Source organism: Lithobates pipiens, unplaced genomic scaffold (genome assembly GCF_037356315.1).
Source record: "Lithobates pipiens isolate NorthernLeopardFrog02 unplaced genomic scaffold, aLitPip1_a1.2 Scaffold_1, whole genome shotgun sequence".
NCBI lineage: Eukaryota > Metazoa > Chordata > Amphibia > Anura > Ranidae > Lithobates > Lithobates pipiens.
In genome coordinates this window covers 186,184,115-186,207,615 of record NW_027507685.1, presented here as the reverse complement: position 1 = coordinate 186,207,615, position 23,501 = coordinate 186,184,115, and positions in this window count along the sequence as shown.

Genomic DNA, 23,501 nt, shown 5'->3' with positions numbered 1-23,501 from the left:
CACCACCACATACCTTCCGCTTGAGTCACAGGAATTATTTTCCGATCCATATCAAGACATTTCTGATGCGCAGCCACTCTTGGCATTGGATCAGGAAGAGGAGGTAGCAACAACCGCCACTCAGCAGTCTGACAACAGTACCCAGATCAGCCCAAGGAGGAGGTTGGTCCCCGGTGTTGCTGCCTACTCCGAGATCTCTACTTATAGCGGTGGGGAAGGTGACGTCGATGAAGACGTGTCTAGTGATGTCACGTGGGTGCCCACAAGAGAGGAAGAGGAGGGGAGTTCAGAGGGAGATATGGACCAGCAGATAGGGATGAGAAACAGGAATAACTTACATTGCACAGGAGGGACAAAGCAGACTGCAAATGTATCAGGAGCGAGTCATCGACCATGTACGGTCACTTCTGGCGCTCCCAGGACGCCGGCACATGGCTCCGCAGTGTGGGCTTTTTTTAATGTGTCCGCTGCTGACAATAGCTTTGCCATCTGCTATCTTTGCAGTCAACGCATTAGTCGCGGTAAGCCCAACACTCACCTAGGGACGACCGCCTTAAGAAGGCACATGAGCAGCCATCACCGAGCCCAGTGGGAGCAACGGAACACACAAAGCCACATTCTAGGCTCTCACCGTCCAGCCTCGTCTTCTACTTCTCCTTCTCCTCTCTCCTCACAATTGTCCTCCACTCCACCTTCCATCACGCCAAGCTCACGTTTTTCTGCAAAAAGGCAGGCTTCCGTGGGCCTAATGTTTGAGCGTAAAAAAATGATGACGCCGGATAACCCTCTTGCCCAACGGTTGACGGCTGGCTTGTCAGAACTGATAGCCCGCCAACTACTGCCATATAAACTGGTGGACTCGGAGGCCTTTCGAAAATTTGTGGCCATTGGAACACCACAATGGAAGGTCCCAGGAAGGAAGTATTTCTCAGAGAAGGGCATCCCAGAGCTATATGGTCATGTTCAGCGGCAAGTGAATGTATCTCTGGCACACAGTGTCGGTGCCAAGATACATCTGACCACAGACACGTGGTCTAACAAACACGGGCAGGGAAGGTATATCACTTTTACTGCCCACTGGGTGAACCTTCTGACGGCCATCAAGCATGTAACCCGTGGCACCCGTGTAAATTTGGTTTTACCGCCACGGATTGCATGCAGGCCTGGCTCTTCTTCTCCTCCTCCTCCTACTCCATCCTCCTCCCTCTCCTCCTCGGCTGACTCCTCCTTTTCCGCTGCTAGCGTCTCTTCCGCTGCACCGCCCAAGCTCCCCAGAACCTATTCGACATGGCAGGTGAGACGTTGCCATGCCGTGCTGCATCTGTTGTGCCTGGAAGCCAAGAGCCACACTGGCCCGACACTCCTTTCAGCTTTGCGTTCAGAGGCAGATCAGTGGCTAACACCGCTCAATTTGACAGTTGCTAAAGTGGTGTGTGACAACGGTGCCAATCTGCTTAGCGCATTGAAACAGGGCAAAATCACGCACGTGCCATGCATGGCACACGTCTTAAACTTGGTCGTGCAGCGATTCGTTGTCAAACACCCTGGGGTCCAGGATATCTTGTGGCAGGCAAGGAAAATCTCGGCCCATTTCAGAAGATCTTACACTTGCTGACATTCAGCGGTGACACAATCTGCCGGTCAGACGTCTTATTTGCGATTGCCCGACACGATGGAACTCAACCTTCTATATGCTTGATAGGCTGCTCCAGCAGAAACGTGCAGTTAATGTCTACCTGTATGAACTCTGCGGCAGAACAGGTTCTGGGGAGCTGGGTTTTTTTCACTGCGCCAGTGGCTGCTAATGCGCGACGCATGTAGACTTCTGCGCCCATTTGAGGAGATCACCAAACTGGTCAGTCGCAGCCATGGCGCCATCAGTGACATGGTACCTTATGCCTTCTTTATAGAGCATGCATTGCATCGTGTCATTGATCAAGCTGTGGAGGAGCAGGAGCGGGAAGATGAGGAAGTCGCAATGCTGGATGAATTCCCAGGGGGGGCTACTCTATCTGAGACAAGTCAACAACAGGAGTCTGAAGAGGAGTCAGAGGAGGATGGTGCCGGGGCGGATGAGGAGGAGCAAGAAGAGCATGCTTTAAACCTTTCTGGGATCCCTGTTGTTGTGCGTGGATGGGGAGAGGAGAATGAAGAGGACGACATTATCCTGGATGATGAGCAGGAGCCAGGCCACCACACCGCTTCCAGTTTAGTGCAAATGGGGGCCTTCATGCTCCAGTGTTTTAATAGGGACCCCCGTATAAAAAGCATAAGGGTCAAGGACCAGTACTGGGTGGCAACGTACTTAGACCCCCGGTACAAACACAAAATGGCGGAAATGTTACCGCCGTCACAGAGGCAGAGGAAGAGGCAGGCCCTTCCGCAGGGGTGGTAGGGGTAAGGCAGGAGCAACAGGCTTGAGCCAAAGTGGGAAGTTGCAGAAGGTGCGTTCAATTACTTTAAAGGACGCACCAGACTTGGTTGAGTGGCTCACTCAGCCTTACTCTTCTGCACCCTCCTCATCCTCTCGATCTGCACCCTCTTCTTCACTCTCTGCTATGTGCACCCCCAAAGACACTACCACCAACAACACCACCACCACCACATACCTTCCGCTTGAGTCACAGGAATTATTTTCCGATCCATATCAAGACATTTCTGATGCGCAGCCACTCTTGGCATTGGATCAGGAAGAGGAGGTAGCAACAACCGCCACTCAGCAGTCTGACAACAGTACCCAGATCAGCCCAAGGAGGAGGTTGGTCCCCGGTGTTGCTGCCTACTCCGAGATCTCTACTTATAGCGGTGGGGAAGGTGACGTCGATGAAGACGTGTCTAGTGATGTCACGTGGGTGCCCACAAGAGAGGAAGAGGAGGGGAGTTCAGAGGGAGATATGGACCAGCAGATAGGGATGAGAAACAGGAATAACTTACATTGCACAGGAGGGACAAAGCAGACTGCAAATGTATCAGGAGCGAGTCATCGACCATGTACGGTCACTTCTGGCGCTCCCAGGACGCCGGCACATGGCTCCGCAGTGTGGACTTTTTTTAATGTGTCCGCTGCTGACAATAGCTTTGCCATCTGCAATCTTTGCAGTCAACGCATTAGTCGCGGTAAGCCCAACACTCACCTAGGGACGACCGCCTTAAGAAGGCACATGAGCAGCCATCACCGAGCCCAGTGGGAGCAACGGAACACACAAAGCCACATTCTAGGCTCTCACCGTCCAGCCTCGTCTTCTACTTCTCCTCTCTCCTCACAATTGTCCTCCACTCCACCTTCCATCACGCCAAGCTCACGTTTTTCTGCAAAAAGGCAGGCTTCCGTGGGCTTAATGTTTGAGCGTAAAAAAATGATGACGCCGGATAACCCTCTTGCCCAACGGTTGACGGCTGGCTTGTCAGAACTGATAGCCCGCCAACTACTGCCATATAAACTGGTGGACTCGGAGGCCTTTCGAAAATTTGTGGCCATTGGAACACCACAATGGAAGGTCCCAGGAAGGAAGTATTTCTCAGAGAAGGGCATCCCAGAGCTATATGGCCATGTTCAGCGGCAAGTGAATGTATCTCTGGCACACAGTGTCGGTGCCAAGATACATCTGACCACAGACACGTGGTCTAACAAACACGGGCAGGGAAGGTATATCACTTTTACTGCCCACTGGGTGAACCTTCTGACGGCCATCAAGCATGTAACCCGTGGCACCCGTGTAAATTTGGTTTTACCGCCACGGATTGCATGCAGGCCTGGCTCTTCTTCTCCTCCTCCTCCTACTCCATCCTCCTCCCTCTCCTCCTCGGCTGACTCCTCCTTTTCCGCTGCTAGCGTCTCTTCCGCTGCACCGCCCAAGCTCCCCAGAACCTATTCGACATGGCAGGTGAGACGTTGCCATGCCGTGCTGCATCTGTTGTGCCTGGAAGCCAAGAGCCACACTAGCCCGACACTCCTTTCAGCTTTGCGTTCAGAGGCAGATCAGTGGCTAACACCGCTCAATTTGACAGTTGCTAAAGTGGTGTGTGACAACGGTGCCAATCTGCTTAGCGCATTGAAACAGGGCAAAATCACGCACGTGCCATGCATGGCACACGTCTTAAACTTGGTCGTGCAGCGATTCGTTGTCAAACACCCTGGGGTCCAAGATATCTTGCGGCAGGCAAGGAAAATCTCGGCCCATTTCAGAAGATCTTACACTTGCTGACATTCAGCGGTGACACAATCTGCCGGTCAGACGTCTTATTTGCGATTGCCCGACACGATGGAACTCAACCTTCTATATGCTTGATAGGCTGCTCCAGCAGAAACGTGCAGTTAATGTCTACCTGTATGAACTCTGCGGCAGAACAGGTTCTGGGGAGCTGGGTTTTTTTCACTGCGCCAGTGGCTGCTAATGCGCGACGCATGTAGACTTCTGCGCCCATTTGAGGAGATCACCAAACTGGTCAGTCGCAGCCATGGCGCCATCAGTGACATGGTACCTTATGCCTTCTTTATAGAGCATGCATTGCATCGTGTCATTGATCAAGCTGTGGAGGAGCAGGAGCGGGAAGATGAGGAAGTCGCAATGCTGGATGAATTCCCAGGGGGGGCTACTCTATCTGAGACAAGTCAACAACAGGAGTCTGAAGAGGAGTCAGAGGAGGATGGTGCCGGGGGGCGGATGAGGAGGAGCAAGAAGAGCATGCTTTAAACCTTTCTGGGATCCCTGTTGTTGTGCGTGGATGGGGAGAGGAGAATGAAGAGGACGACATTATCCTGGATGATGAGCAGGAGCCAGGCCACCACACCGCTTCCAGTTTAGTGCAAATGGGGGCCTTCATGCTCCAGTGTTTTAATAGGGACCCCCGTATAAAAAGCATAAGGGTCAAGGACCAGTACTGGGTGGCAACGTACTTAGACCCCCGGTACAAACACAAAATGGCGGAAATGTTACCGCCGTCACAGAGGGCTGTCAGAATGGAGCACTTCCAGGCCTTGCTTCGAGAAATGCTGCATTCTGCTTTTGCGTGCACTGGCAAAGGAGCAATTCCCACTCCCAGAGAAGAAGTTGCGGGTACCAATCCAACAGCGCCTGCAAGAAGAGGCCGGTTTGAAGATGTGTTGGCGACTTCGGATATGAGGTCATTCTTTCAGCCGACCCATCGACAGGTGTCACCCGGATCCAGCATCAAGGAATGCCTAGACCGTCAGGTGTCCGACTACATCAGGTTAACGGCCGATGTGGACGCTCTGAGGAGTGATGAACCCCTGGACTACTGGGTGGGCAGGCTTGACCTCTGGCCAGAGCTTGCCCAATTTGCAATCAAACTGTTGGCTTGCCCCTAGTCCAGTGTCCTGTCCGAAAGGACGTTCAGCGCAGCAGGGGGGATCGTGACCGATAAGCGTACTCGCCTAGCTCACGACAGTGTTAACTACCTCACATTTCTAAAAATGAATGAGGCATGGATCTCGGAGGAATTTAACACATGTGACCAGTAGACCATGTATATGTCTAGAAACTGTTTTTTTAATCAAGCATACAGACCTTCTTTCTTCATTCGGCTCACTTCCTTGTCCAAAAAAAGCACATCGTACTATATGCCCGTACCCTCCTGTTTGAAGAGGTTGAGCGGTGTCATATTTCTACTGGGGCTGCTTATTATGAGGGGCACCCACCATCCCTGTGCTGTGCTGACATCCTCCTGGGGCTGCTTATTATGAGGGGCTCCCACCATCCCTGTGCTGTGCTGACTTCCTCCTGGGGCTGTACCTCTGCTGTGCATATTATGAGGGGCTCCCACCATCCCTGTGCTATGCTCATTATGAGGGGCTCCCACCATCCCTGTGCTATGCTCATTATGAGGGGCTCCCACCATCCCTGTGCTATGCTGACATCCTCCTGGGGCTGCTTATTATGAGGGGCTCCCACCATCCCTGTGCTGTGCTGACTTCCTCCTGGGGCTGTACCTCTGCTGTGCATATTATGAGGGGCTCCCACCATCCCTGTGCTATGCTCATTATGAGGGGTTCTTACCATCCCTGTGCTATGCTGACTTCCTCCTGGGGCTGCTTGCGGTGCAGGTGTCATTGCTGTATGTCACGCTGCTGATGTCAGTGCTGTATATCACAGTGCTGGTGTCAGTGCTGTATATCACGGTGCTGGTGTCAGTGCTTTATGTCACGCTGCTGATGTCAGTGCTCTCTATCACGGTGCTGCTGTCAGATCACTCTATCACGGTGCAGGTGTCATTGGTGTATGTCACGCTGCTGATGTCAGTGCTCTCTATCACGGTGTTGGTGTCAGATGACTCTATCACGGTGCAGATGTCATTGCTGTATGTCACGCTCTGGTGATCATCTCCTGCACCCTCTTCTTTGCCTACCCTGACCTTCCCTCTCCTCCATTGCCTTCATGCGCTCCACAGTCCTGAATTGTCACAACAATTTCACATATAAAAAAAGAATGCTTGTAGTTGTCGATCCCAGATTCACCTCATACATGTGTTATGTCATTGGCCATGTGGTGGGACTATGTTTGCTCAGCTAGTAATTATTTTGTGACTGCAAATTTGACCTGTAGGTTTGCAAATTTCGCCTCCCATTGAAGTCAATGGGGCCCGCCGCGAACGTTCCGGTTCGCGAACTATCGGCCGATTCGCGGTCCGCGTTTGCGAAACGTCCCGTCGGAAGTTCGTCCATCACTACTCCTAGTATGCACATCTCAAATGTGTTTCATGTCTCCTTATTGAAACCATTGGTCTGTAACCGATTTACCACCTCTGTGCCACGTCCTCACCCTATTCAGGTTGAGAACCATGAGGAGTATGAGGTACAATCCATTGTTAACTCCCATAGGTTCTGTGGGCACATACAGTACCTGGTGCATTGGAAGGGGTACGGTCCGGAGGAACGCTCCTGGGTTTCATCCTCGGATGTACATGCCCCTGTCCTCCTCCGCGAGTTCCATAGACATTTTTCCCCCAAGCCCGGTGGTCCTCCGTGGGAGAGGGGTCATTGAGGAGGGGGTACTGTCAGGAATGGCTTAGCCCTTCATTCTCTGGGCTGGCTGCTCAGCTGTCAGCTAATTGCCAGCTCTCATCTCTCTCCACAGTTACCAGCTGTTCCTTATACAGCTCGTCTGACCTACCTACTTAAAGCTGTCCAGCTCACTTCATATCTGCCTTTGCCTTGGTCACATCACAAGAAACCATCTCCTGTGTGTCTGTTTAAAGACTGGATTGCTGACATCCCTTCTGCCTCTTTATCCTGCTTGCTGTTGCTCCACTTGGATCCCTGACTTCTGGCCTGGCTGATTACCCGATCTGGTTATTGAACTTTGGACTGGCTGATTACTCGATCTGGTTACTGGACTCTGGCTATGCTTTGGATATGCTTACTCTATTTACCTTTTTATTTTTATTAATAAACAAGTGTGATTTATTTGTACTTCTGTCTCGGTCTGATTCATGGTTTCTGACACTGGGAGAGGTTGCAGTGTCGTGGCACCAGCACCAGTGCCTAAGGCCCAGTTTTTCAGCCCCTGTTTAACAGGGGCATGTAATTACAATTTTTAATGCAATGCTTTGCAGCAGGGCTCATTCCTGCACTCCAACTAGAGTATCTGGGAGAGGTTGCAGTGTCGTGGTACTGGCACCAGTGCCTAAGGCCCACTTTTTCAGCCCCTGTTTAACAGGGGCATGTAATTACAATTTTTGATGCAATGCTTTGCAGCAGGGCTCATTCCTGCACTCCAACTAGATTATCTGGGAGAGGTTGCAGTGTCGTGGTGCTGGCACCAGTGCCTAAGGCCCAATATTTCAGCCCCTGTTTAACAGGTGCATGTAATTACAATTCTTGATATAATTTTTCACAGCAGGGCCCGTTCCTGTGCCCAACGAGAGTAACTGTGAGGACTTACAGTGCTGTGGTACCAGCACCACCACCACCACAACCACCAAAGGCCCAATTGTTCTACCACTGTTCAACAATGGCATGTAATTACAATTCTTGATATAATAGTTCACAGCAGTGCGATCCAGCGCCCACCAAGAGTCACTTTGAGGGCTTACAGTGTTAACTTGTGGCAACACCAACACCTTAGGCCCCCATTTCTGCAGAGCATATAGGGCAGGCCCCTACTTTCAAACATCCAACTTACATACGTCTCCTACTTGCAAACGGAAGGAGACAACAGGAAGTGAGATGAAAAAAGAAGGACGGCCCAAAAAATTATACAGGGGTGATAACCCTTCCCTATGTTTTCCAAAAAGCTTAAAAATAGATTTTTTGACTGGAGCTACACTTGAAAAATGTACCAGTTCAAAATTACAAACAGATTCTACTTAACACAACAAACCTACACAATCCCTGTCTTGTTTGCACCGCCTGTATACTGCTGTTCTGAGTATATAGGGCCTGGGGCCCCCACCCTTTTACTTTTGTACAAGACCCAAAGGGGCTGGTAATGGGTAGGGGGGCTACCCATGCCATTTTTTTTAATGATTTTAATCCGTATTGTCGGAACCAGACATTAAATTAAGCCCTTGTACACACGGTCGGACATTCTGACAACCAAATCCGTTTGATTTTGTCCGACGGATTTTGTCCGAAATTGTTGCATACACACAGTCAGACAAAGTTGTCGGAAAATCCGATTGTACATAACGTGATGACGTTAGTTCGTTACGACGGGACTACGTTCAGGCTAGTAGCCAATAGCTTTAGTCTAGGAATTTGATCTGAGCATGCGTGGCACTTTGTCCGTCGGAGTAGGCTACACATGATCGGAGTATGTCCGATCGGAGCATTTTGGTGGAAAATTTTACCGGCAAGTTGGAAAAGTTGGTCCGTCGGATATTCCGCCAGAAACATTTCGATGGAGACCACTCACAGTCGGAATATCCGACAAAACGGTCCGATAGGACACATTCCGTCAGAATCTCCGACCGTGTGTACAAGGGCAAAAACTGCAAGTAGTTTTAAATGACTTTTCTTCCGTTAAATGTCATTTTGTGCAGGGACTGTTCTAAACACAGAAAACACGTGCCACTCCACAGGCATACTATAGACACCCCCCAGGCACGATATTTAAGAGAATATTTCACTTTTTTTTTCATTTTAATCGTCATTAAAATCAGTGCTCCCGAAAAAACGGTCATTTTAAAAAATGCATTGATCCATGTCCCCTGGGGCAGGAGCCGGGTCCCCAAACCCTTTTTAGGACAATATCTTGCATATTAGCCTTTAAAATTAGCACTTTTGATTTCGAACGTTCGAGTCCCACAGACTTTAATGGGGTTCTAAAGTTCGTACGAATTTTAGGTCCGTTCGCAGGTTCAGGTGCGAACCGAATCGGGGGGTGTTCGGCTCATCCCTAGTGCTAACAAATAACATATTCAGGTATTATATAACATAAGCAAATGTGTGTCTGTCGATAAAAGTGTTAATCTAGGCCGAGTTGTTTTTGACTTCTGGTTATTTAACCACTTGCTTACTGGGCACTTAAACCCCCCCTGCCCAGACCAATTTTCAGCTTTCAGCGCTGATGCACTTTGAATAAAAACTGCGCGGTCATACAACACTGTACCCAAATTAAATTTTTATCATTTTTTTCCACTAATAGAGCTTTCTTTTGGTGGTATTTAAAGTGGTTGTAGGGGGCGTGGCCTGGACATGGCGGAGTAGAGACGTGCATTGCTTGAGCTCCCGGCCGTCTCCCACCTTACCTGTGGACGTTTTCAGCTTACCGCACTATGCCAACCTCAAAAAAGCGGGCAGCGCTAAGGAAAAGCATACCTGCTAAACCGGCTCTTCCCACGCCGCAATCTGGTGATATTGAGCGGCTTTTCCAGCTTTCTCAACTCCGCTCCCACTGGGCCCTGTCATGGCGGCACCACGTGACCACGGAAGCGGAGGCCGCGCTGACTGCGCCTCGCCGGACCTCGACCCCGATGCCTCCACTTCGGATCCACTGCCGGACACCCCATCGGCTTTCCACCGGGAAGTTCCTGACACGCAGCGGGTGGCGGTGCCGACGCTACAATTGGATGCGGAGCTTCGCTCGCTATTGCACTCCCTCCCTACCAAGTCAGACATCACCTCGCTTATTGGAGCGGTGGAAGCTGCTCACCGTAAGGAGATAGCCCTCGTCCGAGAGGAGGTGAAGGTCCTCAACACCAGAGTGACTGGCGGCGAGACGTCCTTGGCGTCTCTGGAAGAACGGGTGGCGGCTTTGGAGGACGTTCGGAACACCCAAGCGAACGCTTTGCTGATGCAGCAGCTGAGGCTGGAGGAATTTGAAGATCGTAGTCGTAGGAACAACCTGCGACTACGGGGTCTCCCAGAAGCGACGGGGCCGGAGGATCTAACGGACACGGTGGCGGCGATATTCCGGAGCATTCCTGGAGTTGACCTACCACCTCGCCTGGAATTTGATCGGGTTCATAGAGCCCTTGGCCCACGATCGACGGACCCCGACAGGCCGCGCGATGTAGTCTGCCGACTGCACCACTACCAACACAAGGAGGAGGTCCTGCGGAAGGCCTGGGAAGCCCCTGCCGTGGAGCTTGATGGCGTGGACCTGAAAATTTTACCGGACATATCCCGTGCGACACTGCAGAGGCGAGCCCTATTAAAGCCTCTGCTGGAGCTGGCCCGACGTAGAGGAGTAACTTACCGCTGGGGCTACGCCTTGTCGGTCACGTTCCGAAAGGACCAGCGGTTTTTTACGCTCCGCCACCCCGGCTCCTTGCCAGACCTGTTTGCCTTTTTAGCGGCGGACCCCATTACCCTCCCGGATTGGCTGGCTCCTCTGCCCCGCGTCCAGGGTACAGAGGCAGGTCCTGGGCACCGGGGAGGCCTGCCGCCCAGACAGCAGAGAGGCCGTCGGAGGCCCAGAGCGCCCTCTCCGGAGATCTCCCGGGAACTCTGAGGTAACTTTTTCCTTTGGACTTCACCCTCTCCCTTCTCCCACTTACCGCGGCTGATGCCGCTGACTCCCAGGACGGCCTGTCCACCTCTGTCCCCCTGGTGACCGGCTGCGTTTGGCCAGCTCTCCCCTGTTCACTGGTCACAACCGTGATAGCTGATGTGGCTCCCCCCCCGACTCCCTGGGCCACACGCTGCGGCGGTGGTCCACCACCTCTGCCCGAACCGCTGTGCAGCTCCCCCCCCCGCTGATGTACATGTTGTTGCGCGTGACTTGTTTAGGGATGCTGATTGACGTTGCAGAGACCTCTCTGCCTCCTGCTCTGACTCTCGGGGTCCCCTGAGGGATCTGGACCCTACTGTGCTCTGGCCTACGGGGGTCTTCCCCCGCAACGCATGATGTCTCGCTCTCCCTGGACTGTTGGTGGGTTCCTCCGCTCCCCCCCCCCCTGTTGTTCTGCCCTCTGCTACCCGCTCACGCCTGTTCCCTATGACCTACAGTGGAAGTGTCTGCCCGCCCTCCTGGGAGTCTTGGGTGCACTGTTATCTATGTGGCGGCTTGAGGATCGTACGGAGCTGTCGTTCCGAAGAGGATTGTATGTTCTGTGGGTGGGGGCTCTGGACCTTGTGGGGGGTGGGTGGGGTGCTGATAGATCTCCCCCTGATGTGACTGCGGGGACACCCTCCCGGAGATATTTGGTGAACGCTGCTCCACCCTCGTCTAATGGTTTTGGTACTGGGGTTGGGTGAGGGCGGAGGTTGTGTACAGGAGCGGAGGGGACTGAGGTTGGGTCTCCTGTGTTGGGGCGAGACGACCGATGCGTGGCACCCATACCTAGGTCTCAGTTGGCACGGGTGGGGCCTTGTATCGCCCGGCTCGGCTACTCAATCGGGGGCCCACGTGTCCTTTTTTTTTTTTTTTTCCTTTCCTGGGTGTGGAGGCGGGTGGGAGGGGTTGGGTAGGTGCCCATTTATGGGCACTCTGCGGATAGTGCGGGGTCTCAGTACCTGGCTGTGAATGCGTATGGCCTGAGCCGTGCATTGTCTGGGTTCGGTTTACCTTTGTAGCTACTGTAGTTCCTTAACTGTTTTTCGACCTTGCTATCTGTTCACTGGTTAAATGCGGGATGTTTGCTATTTTGCCGATTTTTTGTTTACTTATGCTTTTTTCTTTCCTCTTTTTGTGTATAATTTTATCTGCAGATGTGCATTGTGCTATGGTGATACCACAAGGTGGGTGGCGGGCTTAGGGAGCTGTTCCCTGTGCTCCCTGCCCGGTTCACTCCCCCCATAGGCTAGCATGTTTTGCTAGAGGGTATGTTGTATCCTCGAAGCATTGTGTGCACATAACTAATTTAGTTTTTACTGGAGACACAGGGCGCTAGGCCCGGTTTCCGATCACAGTTCCCCTTCTTTGCTTTCTTGTCTTTTCCTTCTTTCCTGTTCGTTCCTCCCTCTCCCCCCACTTCCCCTCTGTCTTTCCCTTGCCCCCCCTTACCCCCTTTCCGGCTCCCTCCGTCTCCCTTGCGCCCCCTCCTGTTCACCTTCCCTAGTTATGGCCTCGTCTCGCCTCCGCCTTTTATCGCTTAACGCGAAAGGCCTCAATACACCCGAAAAGCGGCGTATCCTGATGGCGGACCTGAAAAGGCTGCACACGGATATTGCCTTTATACAAGAAACGCATTTTAAATCCCGTGCGTTACCATACCTCCGTAATAGACACTACCCTTTCTCATACCACTCTATAAATCCGACAGCCAAGTCCAAAGGGGTCTCCATCCTTCTTTCCCACAAAATCCCGTGGAAATACCAGGATTCTCTGATAGACGCTGCCGGCCGTTATGTTTTCCTGAAAGGTCTCGTTGGCACGGTTCAAGTGACTCTGGCGTCCATATATGCACCTAATGAACTTCAGGCCGCTTTTGTGGAGGGAATTATGGAGAAACTGCAGGGCTTTAGAGCCGGTCAGTTACTGTTGGGTGGGGACTTTAATGTGCCCTTATTGCCCTCTGTGGACACTTCGGCTGGTCGTACCTCCTTGCCGGTGAGTCAACTTAAACGGGTTGCGAAAGCGCTCCATAATTCCCAACTGATTGATTTCTGGAGGCTACAGCACTCTAGCGAGCGGGACTATACATTTTACTCCTCTGTACATAAGGTCTACACCCGCATTGACTACTTTATGATCCCTCACTCCCAACTACATGCGGTGGAGCACTCCTCCATCGGAAACAGGACTTGGTCGGACCATGCACCGATCTTTCTGACGTATCTACTATCTGACACCCCGCCTCTAGCGACCAGATTTTGGCGCCTCAATGAAAGCTTGCTGCAGATCCCAGAGGTTCTAGAAGATGTGACCACGACACTGCGCCACTACCTCCGGGAGAATGGTCTCCCGGATTGTGATCCGGGGGTACTTTGGGAGGCCCATAAGGCTGTGGTTAGAGGGGTTCTTATCAAACATGGGACATGGCTTAAACGGGAACGCACTAAACTTCTCGACCAACTCTTAGAGAAACTACACATAGCGGAAGCCCGACATAAACATGCCCCTACACACTCCTCTGACACCGATGTGCAATTTCTTCGGAAACAAGTAACAGACATCCTCTATTACAGGGCTAAAGCAGCCATGCAATCCTGTCGTAAAATGGCCTACGAATCGGGTGACAAATGCGGGAAACTGTTGGCGGGGCTGATAAGAGAACGTAAACTCTTGACATATATTCCCCACGTTGTTGCGCCTGGGGGACGGAGGGCTACTTTACCTCGGGATATCACTCGGGAATTCCGTGGTTTTTATTCCGATCTTTATAATCTCCAGACTGACCCGCAATCGCGGTCGGATATGGAGGATTATATTGTAGCATCCCATCTGCCCTCTATTTCACCGGAAGCCAGAGCAGAGCTGGAGGCCCCGATAACCTTGGTGAAGATTCATAAGGCTATGGGGTCCATGAAGCCTGGGAAGGCCCCGGGCCCGGACGTCTATACCCTGCAGTACTATAGAACATTGTTAGATCTGTTGGGTCCGTCTATGCTCAAGCTATTTAATGCAATAGGCTCGGGCGGGTGCTTTCCTAGAGACTTCTTGAGTGCCCATATCTCGGTGATACCCAAGGAAGGGAAGGATCCTGCATCCTGTGGTAGTTACCGGCCGATATCTCTTCTAAACATTGATTTAAAAATATATACTAAAATCCTGGCCACTAGGATAGCTGCCCATCTCCAACACTTAATCCACCTAGATCAGGTTGGCTTTATCCCCTCTAGAGAAGCCCGGGATAGCACCACGAAAGTGTTAAACCTGCTCCATGTGGCGACAACCACGAAAACCCCTTGTGTTCTGCTGAACACAGATGCCGAAAAGGCCTTTGACCGTGTGAGCTGGTCATTCATGTTTGCAGTGCTCCGACATGTGGGATTGGGGGAGAGAATGCTCAATAGCATAGCTGGAGTGTACTCTACGCCCACAGCCCAGGTTAAAGTTAATGGGGCGCTCTCGACCCCTTTTGCAATAACTAATGGGACGCGGCAGGGATGCCCCTTATCCCCTCTTTTGTTTGCGTTATCCCTGGAACCCTTTCTGGCTATGGTCAGACTTAACCCCGATATACAAGGGGTGCGAGTGGGACGGTCACAGCATAAGATTTCAGCTTATGCTGATGACATGCTTTTTACGCTGACCAATCCAGGGATATTGTTACCAAATTTGTTACGGGAATTTGAGAGATATGAGAGGCTTTCCAACATGAAAATAAATTTCACCAAATCTGAAGCTATGGGTCTCATGTTGCCGCCCCGATTGCTGCCTGCTCTACAATCCTCCTTCCAATTTAAGTGGACATCTACCGCCCTGACTTATCTCGGGACTAAAATCCCCTCGGACCTGTCGGACCTCTTTGAAAAGAATTTCCCCCCTCTCCTCGCTGGGGTGAGGCTGCTTCTGGACTCATGGCGAAAAGGGATCCATTCATGGTTCGGTAGGTGCAACCTGTTGAAAATGTGCATTTTGCCCAAATTTTTGTACCTTTTTCAGGCGCTGCCGATTAAGATTCCGCCCATGTACTTTAAACAGGTCCAGACCTTGTTCACCCGTTTCGTCTGGGCACAGAAGCGGCCTCGGGTACCTCGATCCCAACTCTCCCTACCGAAATCCTATGGGGGGTTGGCACTCCCTGACGTTAAACAATACTACTCTGCCGTACACTTGGGTAGGATTTTGGACTGGGGTCGTAATCTTGCTACTAAACTATGGGCACAAATTGAACAACAACAGTGCCCCTTTCCATTGAAAACAGCTCTCTGGTGCCACGAGGCATTACCACGAGCGGTGAAATCTCACCCCCTCATAGGTACCACGATCTCTCAAGGCGCAAAGGCGGCATTGCAATATTCTCTGACGACCACGACGTCCCCGCTGACTCCGATATTAGGTAACCCCTGTTTTGCGCCTGGGCTAGCTCGGACACATTTTCGACCGCTATGGGACTCCGGTCTTTCTATGGCCTCTCACTTTGTCATGCGGGATGGCTGGACTTCCATCCCGGATCTTGTGGACCCCTTAGGTCCGTATGGTCTGGACTTTTGGAACGCCTGCCGCCTGCATCACTTTCTCCACTCTCTCCCGGACCCCCTAGACTATACCAGACCACTCACTACTTTTGAAGAATACTGTTCTGACACTGAACCGATCTCCCGAACCCTTTCTAAAATGTATGTCCTACTTAATACACCTACACAACCACCTCACATCGCGGGTCTCACTAAGTGGGAAGCGGACCTGGGCCGCACTTTTACGCAACTACAAGTTAATAACATACTGCGGTTCGCTTTGCGGCCCTCGCTTTGTACCAAAATACAAGAGACGAACTACAAAATTCTTGTACGGTGGTACCTGACGCCTAGTCGCCTTCACCTTATCTATCCGGACGCATCTGAGTACTGCTGGCGCTGTCGCGAAGGACGGGGTACAATTTTTCACGTTTTTGGTCCTGCCCTAAGCTTTCGGAGTTCTGGGCCGCGGTCCGGACCATATCTCAGAAGTTTACCGAATGGCGAATCCCTAATGACCCGGCCTTTTTCTTACTACATGTTTCGGACATACCTCCTAAGACATACGCACGATCGATTCTACGTCACTTAACGAATGCGGCCAAGTCCTGTATCCCCTTGCTTTGGAAACAAGAGACGCCGCCTTCAGCGGCAATGTGGGTAAAGAGGGTGGAGGATATAAACAAAATGGAAGACCTGGTGCTTACAGCTCAGAATCGGCAGGAGACGTATCGTAAGACTTGGTCTCTCTGGAACATGTTTGTGTACTCGGATGAGGGCAAAGCCTTTTTTGGCCGTTAATTTACTGGCCACTGGGGTCTGACGTACCGCGTAGGTGAGGCCGATCCCGCCCTGCCCCCCCCCCCCTCACCTCCCCTCTTCACCTTACTTCTTCCCCCCCCCCCCCCCCGCCCCTCCCTTCCTTTTATCCCTCTTCTCTGCTATTCTTTCACTTTCCTTTCAATCTTCACTCTCTCTTTCGGCCGCGACTCCGAACATGCTCCCAATGACCTTGTGCCGAAGCGCCAAGTCAGGCTTCGGCGTGATTCCTTCCTATGCAGAGGCGGGGACATCTCTGCCGGCCCTGGCCAGGGGGGTTTAGTCTCCGAGGCCAGCAGATAAGACATGGTTTCCTGATAGTCTATATGTTCCCTTGCCATTACTTATACCGCATGTTTGTGAGGCTGCGACCTCTTTTGTCTCTCCTGTTATACTTGCTGTTGTTTGTTTTGGGGTTCTCCCAATGTATGTCTTTATTGTTCAAAATTCTAATAAAAATTATATTTGCAAAAAAAAAAAAAAAGTGGTTGTAAACCCTTACAAACCACTTTGACCTACAGGTAAGCCTAGATTAAGGCTTACCTGTAGGTCCAAGAAATATCTCCCAAACCTGTACGGTTTAGGAGATATTTCCCCGAAGACGGGCACCACTATCTACGGCGCATGCGCCGTAGACAGCGGCGTGCAGGCGCACTGAGCGGGGCATCGTCGATGACGGCAATGCCGCGAGTCTCGGCTCCCGTGCGCATGCGCGGGAGTGACGTCATCACTGCTCCGGCGAATCACAGCGCCGGAGCAGCGAGACCCACGGAGACCCACCAAGAAGATGGACGCTCAGAACTACAGGGGACAGCGGTGACTTCGCTGGCTCCTGTGTCAGGTAAGTGACACATAATAGACTACTATGCGATGCATAGTAGTCCATTATGCTTTGCCTTTACAGGGAATGAAAGAGGAAGTAAACTCATCAGGGTTTACTTCCTCTTTAATGACAGCTGGGAGTTTAAAAAAAAGATGCAAAATTTAAAAAAATAAAATCATGTTTAAAAAAGTTTGTTATAAAATTTTGCAAACAGGTAATTTTTCTCCTTCATTGATATGTGCTGATAAGGCTGCACTGGTGGGCACTGATAGGCTGCACTGGTGGGCACTGATAGGCTGCACTGATGGGCACTGGTAGGCACAGATAAGGTGGCACTGCTGGGGACAGATAAGGCAGTACTGATGGGCACAGATAAGGCGGCACTGATGGGCACAGATAAGATGGCACTGATGGGCACTGATAGGTACCACTAATAGATGGGACTGATGGGCACTGATAGGTGGCTCTGATAGGTGGCACTGATAGGCACTGGTAGATGACACTGATGGGCACTGATATGTGGCACTGAGGTGCAGGACTGTTGTTGAGGCAGGTTGTGGGCACTGATAGGTGGCACTGTGGGAACTGATGGGTGGCTCTATGGGCACTGATAGGTGGCACTGTTACCTATTCTTAGGTGGCACTGGCAGGGGGCAGGTGGGCACTGATGAGCTGGCGCCAGCTCGCTGTGATCGGGACTGATGCCCCTCTCACGGCTGCCAGTGATCGGCTCTTTTTTTTTCTTGGGACTGTAAAAATAGCCGATTACCGGCTCTGTTGTCATCACATGATCAGCTGTCATTGGCTGGCAGCTGATCACGTGGTAGCTGGTCGGGATCAACCCCTTACTCCGATCTGTGATCCAGCGAGTCTCATAGACTCGCTGATCACAGAGTGCGCCGCAGGGGGCGCGCAGGCCGCTTGTGCACAGGACAAAATTAATAGACGTCGTCCCGGCAAAGCAGGTCTGCACTGTAGCTGTCATTCAGCTATAGCGTGCATCTCTAGTGGTTAATACACTGGTATGGATTATTGCCCTATCAGACAATATTTTAGCTGGACACACACTATCTTAAAAAATTTTATTTCACACTGGTAATCACGGTGGAGTGCAAGCTGATTGTGGAGAGAAGCAAGAGGAGACAGTAGGGGGTTGATTTACTAAAACTTTAGAGTGCAACATCTGGCGCCACTGTGCATGGTAGCCAATCAGCTTCCAGGTTTTTTGTCAAAGCTTAATTGAACAAGCTTAAATTAGAATTGGATGATTGGCTACCATGCACAGCTGCTCCAGATGTTGCACTCTTCAATTTGAGGATTGGGGAGGGGGAGTACATAGCAGGTAAGCATAACATGCTTGTTATTTTAAGTAAAAAAATAAAAACCTTTACAACTGCTTTAAACCTTCCTTTTCTGAAGTCTTCACGGCAGTCATATGATGTTCTAAGGTTTTCTTTGCTTTTACTTTGGTCCCTAATGATGCATATGTGATGATGCCGTGACCCTCTGTAAGGAAGGTATAGTTCAATCCTGCACCTGCTATTGGTTGATGTCAACATTAAGACTCACAGCATTCAATGTTAGTGAAAATATTAAGTCAAATAGTGAAGTTAGAAGGGCACTAGGACGAGGACCCAGATCTTGGAGAATGACACAACCTGGCTCAAAAGTGTTGTATTAATACCTCCATGATTGAAGCAAATCATAAAATACTGGTACATGGTAACTACAAAATTAGCATCATATGTCCCCAGCACCTTCCCTGAGTACTTAAAAACTCCCCATGGCAAGTTCTACTGGGCTGACCAATGGAGGAGGTCCAGAAATCCCAACAAACTAATATCTTTCATATTCTGGGCTGTCGGGATAGAAATTTCTAGTTCATGGAGGGCTCTGTCTATCTCATTCCCACTGATACATTCAATGTGATTTTGGATAATGAGAAATGAGAAAATGTTACTTATACTTTATACTTTACAAGATAGGATTCCTCTATTTGAAAAAGCATGGGACCCTTGGATACGTTAACTTTCAGGGGAAAATTAAATAGTATAACTGACTGGACTCACGGTATGGAAAGAGAGATTGGAAGCATCTCCTTGTTCCCTTATTCTTTCTTTTTATTTGCTTTTCTCTTCTAGCTTCCCTTAGTTTTTTCCCTTGCTATGTTTATGGTATTTATCCATGTGTGTTACAGTTTTCGCCAGCACTGTAGAGGTTGTCATAAGCTTTTTTTGATACAGGGGTTCCCATTATTGTTACCCTTTTCCCCCAGTTTTCTACGCCTCCTTATCTCAGGGAAATTAGCAAAGGTTTGTTAACCACTTCAATACCGGGCACTTAAACACCTTCCTGCCCAGAACAATTTTGAGCTTTCAGCGCTGTTGCATTTTGAATGACAATTGCGCGGTCTTGCTACACTGTACCCAAATGAAATTTTTATCATTTTTTTCCCACAAATAGAGCTTTCTTTTGGTGGTATTTGATCACCTCTACGGTTTTTATTTTTTTGCGCTACAAATAAAAAAGTACCGAAAATTTGGAAAAAAAATGTTTTTTTTGTTTCAGTTTCAAAACTTTGTAAATAAGTACGTTTTCTCCTTCACTGATGGGCACTGATGGGCACTGATAAGGCGGCACTGATGGGCACCAATGATGTGGCACCAATGAAGTGGCACTGATGAGGTGGCATTGATGGACACTGATATGTGGCACTGATAGGTGGCACTGATGGGCACTGATAGGCGACACGGATGGGCACTGATAGGTGGCACAAATTGGCACTGATAGCTGGCACGGATTGGCATGGATGGGCGGCACAGATGGGCATGGATAGGCAGCACAGATGGGCATGGATAGGTGGCACAGATGGGCATGGATGGCACTGATAGGCGGCACAGGTGGGCACTGATAGGTGGCACAGTGGGCACTGATAGGCGGCATTGTATTATGTTATACTGTACTAATGGATGCCAATCAGTGCCAAACAATAATGCATGCCAATCAGTGATGCCCATTGTGGGCACTGATTGGCATCCATTATGGGCACTAATTGGCAACCATTGTGGCACTGACTGGCATCCCTGGTGGTCTAGGGAGGATTACCTTTTGCTGGGTATCCCTGGTGGTCTGGTGGCGTCCCTGGTGGTCCAGTGTGGGCATCCTCGGGGGGGGGCTGTGCTGATAATCGATCAGCACAGACCCCCCCTGTCAGAAGAGCAGCCGATCGGCTCTCCTCTACTCGCGTCTGACAGACGCAAGTGAGGAAAAGCCGATCACCGGGTCTTCCTATTTACACTGTGATCAGCCGTGATTGGACACGGCTGATCACGTGGTAAAGAGTCTCCGTCGGAGACTCTTTACCGAGATTGTAGTTGCCGGGTGTCAAACTGACACCCCGCAACAACGATCGCTGCGATGCGCGCCCCCGGGGGCGCGCAGTGGCTCATAATCCTGATCACGTCATATGACGTCCGATCAGGATTATGCAACCACTTTGCCACCGTCAATTGCCTATAGGGCGGACGGCAAGTGGTTAATATGGTAATAACCCTGAGTACATGTTCCACAAACATGTTGGAAACCTTGCGTCATATCAGTTTGGAAAAAATACAGTGCATAATAATATATGACATGCTTTGTATTTTGCATGACTATTTCAAAAAACCCCAAAAATGATTGGAAAATAAAATGTTAAAGTGATACTAAAGTCTTGTTTTTTTGTGTTAAAAATAACAAACATGTTATATTTACTTGCTCTATGCAGTGGTTATGCACAGAGCCGCCCCGATCCTTCTCTTCTTGATTACCTCTTCAGCTCTTCTGACTCTTGCAATGTGGGCACCTGAGCTGAGCCGCAGCTCTCTATGTCCATTCAGACACGAAGCCCAGACCCGGCCCTCTCTTTTCTCATTGGCACACTGACTTTGATAGCAGCGGGAGCCAATGCCGCCTTGCTGGCATCTTAGCCAATGAAGAGGGAGAGTCCGGGGCAGCCGAGACACTTCTGCAACATTGCTGGAACGAGATGGGCTCGGGTAAGTATTAGGGGGGCTGAGGAGGGCTGCTGCACCCAGAAGGTTTTTTATCTTAATGCATAGAATGCTGGAAAGAAATGGGAGGTCCCATTGATATCACCTGTAGGTCATCCAGCTCTATTCTAGGTCACTCCCAACCCAGATCACCAAAACACACCCAGGCTTGGCTGCAGAGCCGGACTAGGAATAAAAACCAGCCCTGGAAAAAATGTCATACCAACTCCATAGCATTATTATACCAGCCCAACAGCATAGCGTCATTATTTTCTTGTTCATGAAAGGGAAAACCATGTATTTTAAAGCACATTTGAAGAGTGCATTATATATAGATAAGACAGGTATGAAATCACATAGGGATTTCTATATAAGCAAAGTCCAGTTAAAAGTGGTCAGTCATCAAGGGGGACCCCAGGAACTCAGAACATGAGGGGGGGGCACCTTCCTCAGAAAGAACACACTAAGGTAAGGGGAGTGGATTACTGATATAAGGGGGAAACCTTTATATCAGTGCCCCCTTAGGCTCGATTCACACAGGGGCGACACGACTTCAGGACGACTTTGTGAGGCAACTTGGAGATGACTTGAACACGACTTAGACACGACCTGGGGCGACTTACAACACAACTTTAAGTCGCCCCAGGCCAGGCGACTTTTGCCGTGGCCAATCAGAGAATGAGCTCTGAAGGGGGAACTCCACGCCAAATTTATGAAAAAAATTTGGCGTGGGTTCCCCCTCCGAGAGCATACCAGGCCCTTAGGTCTGGTATGGATTCCAAGGGGAACCCCCTACGCCGAAAAAACGGCGTGGGGGTCCCCCCCAGATCCTTATCCGAGCACGTTACCCGGCCGGCCAGGAAAGGGGGTGGGGACGAGCGGGCGGCCCCCCTCCTGAGCCGTACCAGGTTGCGTGCCCTCAACATGGGGGGTGCCTTGGGGGAGGGGGGGCGTGCGCCCCCCCACCCCAAAGCACCTTGTCCCCATGTTGATGAGGACAAGGGCCTCTTCCCGACAACCCTGGCCGTTGGTTGTCGGGGTCTGCGGGCGGGGGGCTTATCTCCATGGATGCTGGGACTGTCTCCATGTGACATCAACCCATGTGACATCAACCGATGACCCCGCCCCTTGTTCCTATATAAGTCGCCGCGCAGCGCGTCCATGGCATTGCGGCCGGAGAGAACGTTGAGTCAACATCTCCAGGAGAAGAAGAAGAAGAAGAACGGAAGGCGGCGGCGGCGACAGAAGACCGGGCCACCGCCTGTAAAAGAGCTATAAGAAGAAGTGGTGGCCCGGCAGAAGAACCGAAGAGGGGGACAAGACCCCCGAAGTCGGAAGAAGAGGCCGGCTGCGAGGAAGAAAGACGGGCTCCTCCGCTAGTAAAAGAGCTAGCAGAAGATAGTCCGGCGAGAAGACCCCCGAAGACGGAAGACCCCCGGAGCTGTGCAATAAACTATTTTAACCCTGTGTTGTGTTTTTTTAAAACTTTTTTCACAGGTGAATGGGTAGGGGTACATTGTACCCCATACTCATTCACATAGGGTGGGGGGCCGGTATCCGGGGGCCCCCTTATTAAAGGGGGCTCCCAGATTCCGATAAGCCCCCCGCCCGCAGACCCCGATAACCAACGGCCAGGGTTATCGTGAAGAGGCCCTTGTCCTCATCAACATGGGGACAAGGTGCTTTGGGGTGGGGGGGCCGCACGCCCCCCTCCCCCAAGGCACCCCCCATGTTGAGGGCACGCGGCCTGGTACGGCTCAGGAGGGGTTGCCCGCTCGTCCCCACCCCCTTTCCTGGCCAGCCGGGTAGCGTGCTCGGATAAGGGTCTGGTGTGGATCTGGGGGGACCCCCACGCCGTCTTTTCGGCGTAAGGGGTTCCCCTTGGAATCCATACCAGACCTAAGGGCCTGGTATGCTCTCGGAGGGGGAACCCATGCCAAATTTTTTTCATAAATTTGGCGTGGAGTTCCCCCTTCAGAGCTAATAATTCTGTCAAAGTCGCCTCCGTATAGACAGAGATCCGACTTGGAGGCGACTTCCATTGAAATCAATGGGTACAAGTCGCCTACAAGTCGGATTCAAGTAGTACAGGAACTTCTTTTGAAGTCGGAGCGACTTCAGTAGCGTGCATTAAAATGGCTCTCATTCACTTACATTGATTTTTAACTGTTGTCCGACCTGAGGCGACTAGGGGCGACCTGAAGTCGGATCAGAGTCGCCCCTGTGTGAACCGAGCCTTACATTATCGTATTCAGACTCCCTCAGAGAATGTAGACATGATACAGGAGATGGCCAGAGACTGCAGACATGATACAAGAGCTCAATGCAGCCTCACCAGTGCCCATCAAATGCAGCCTAATCA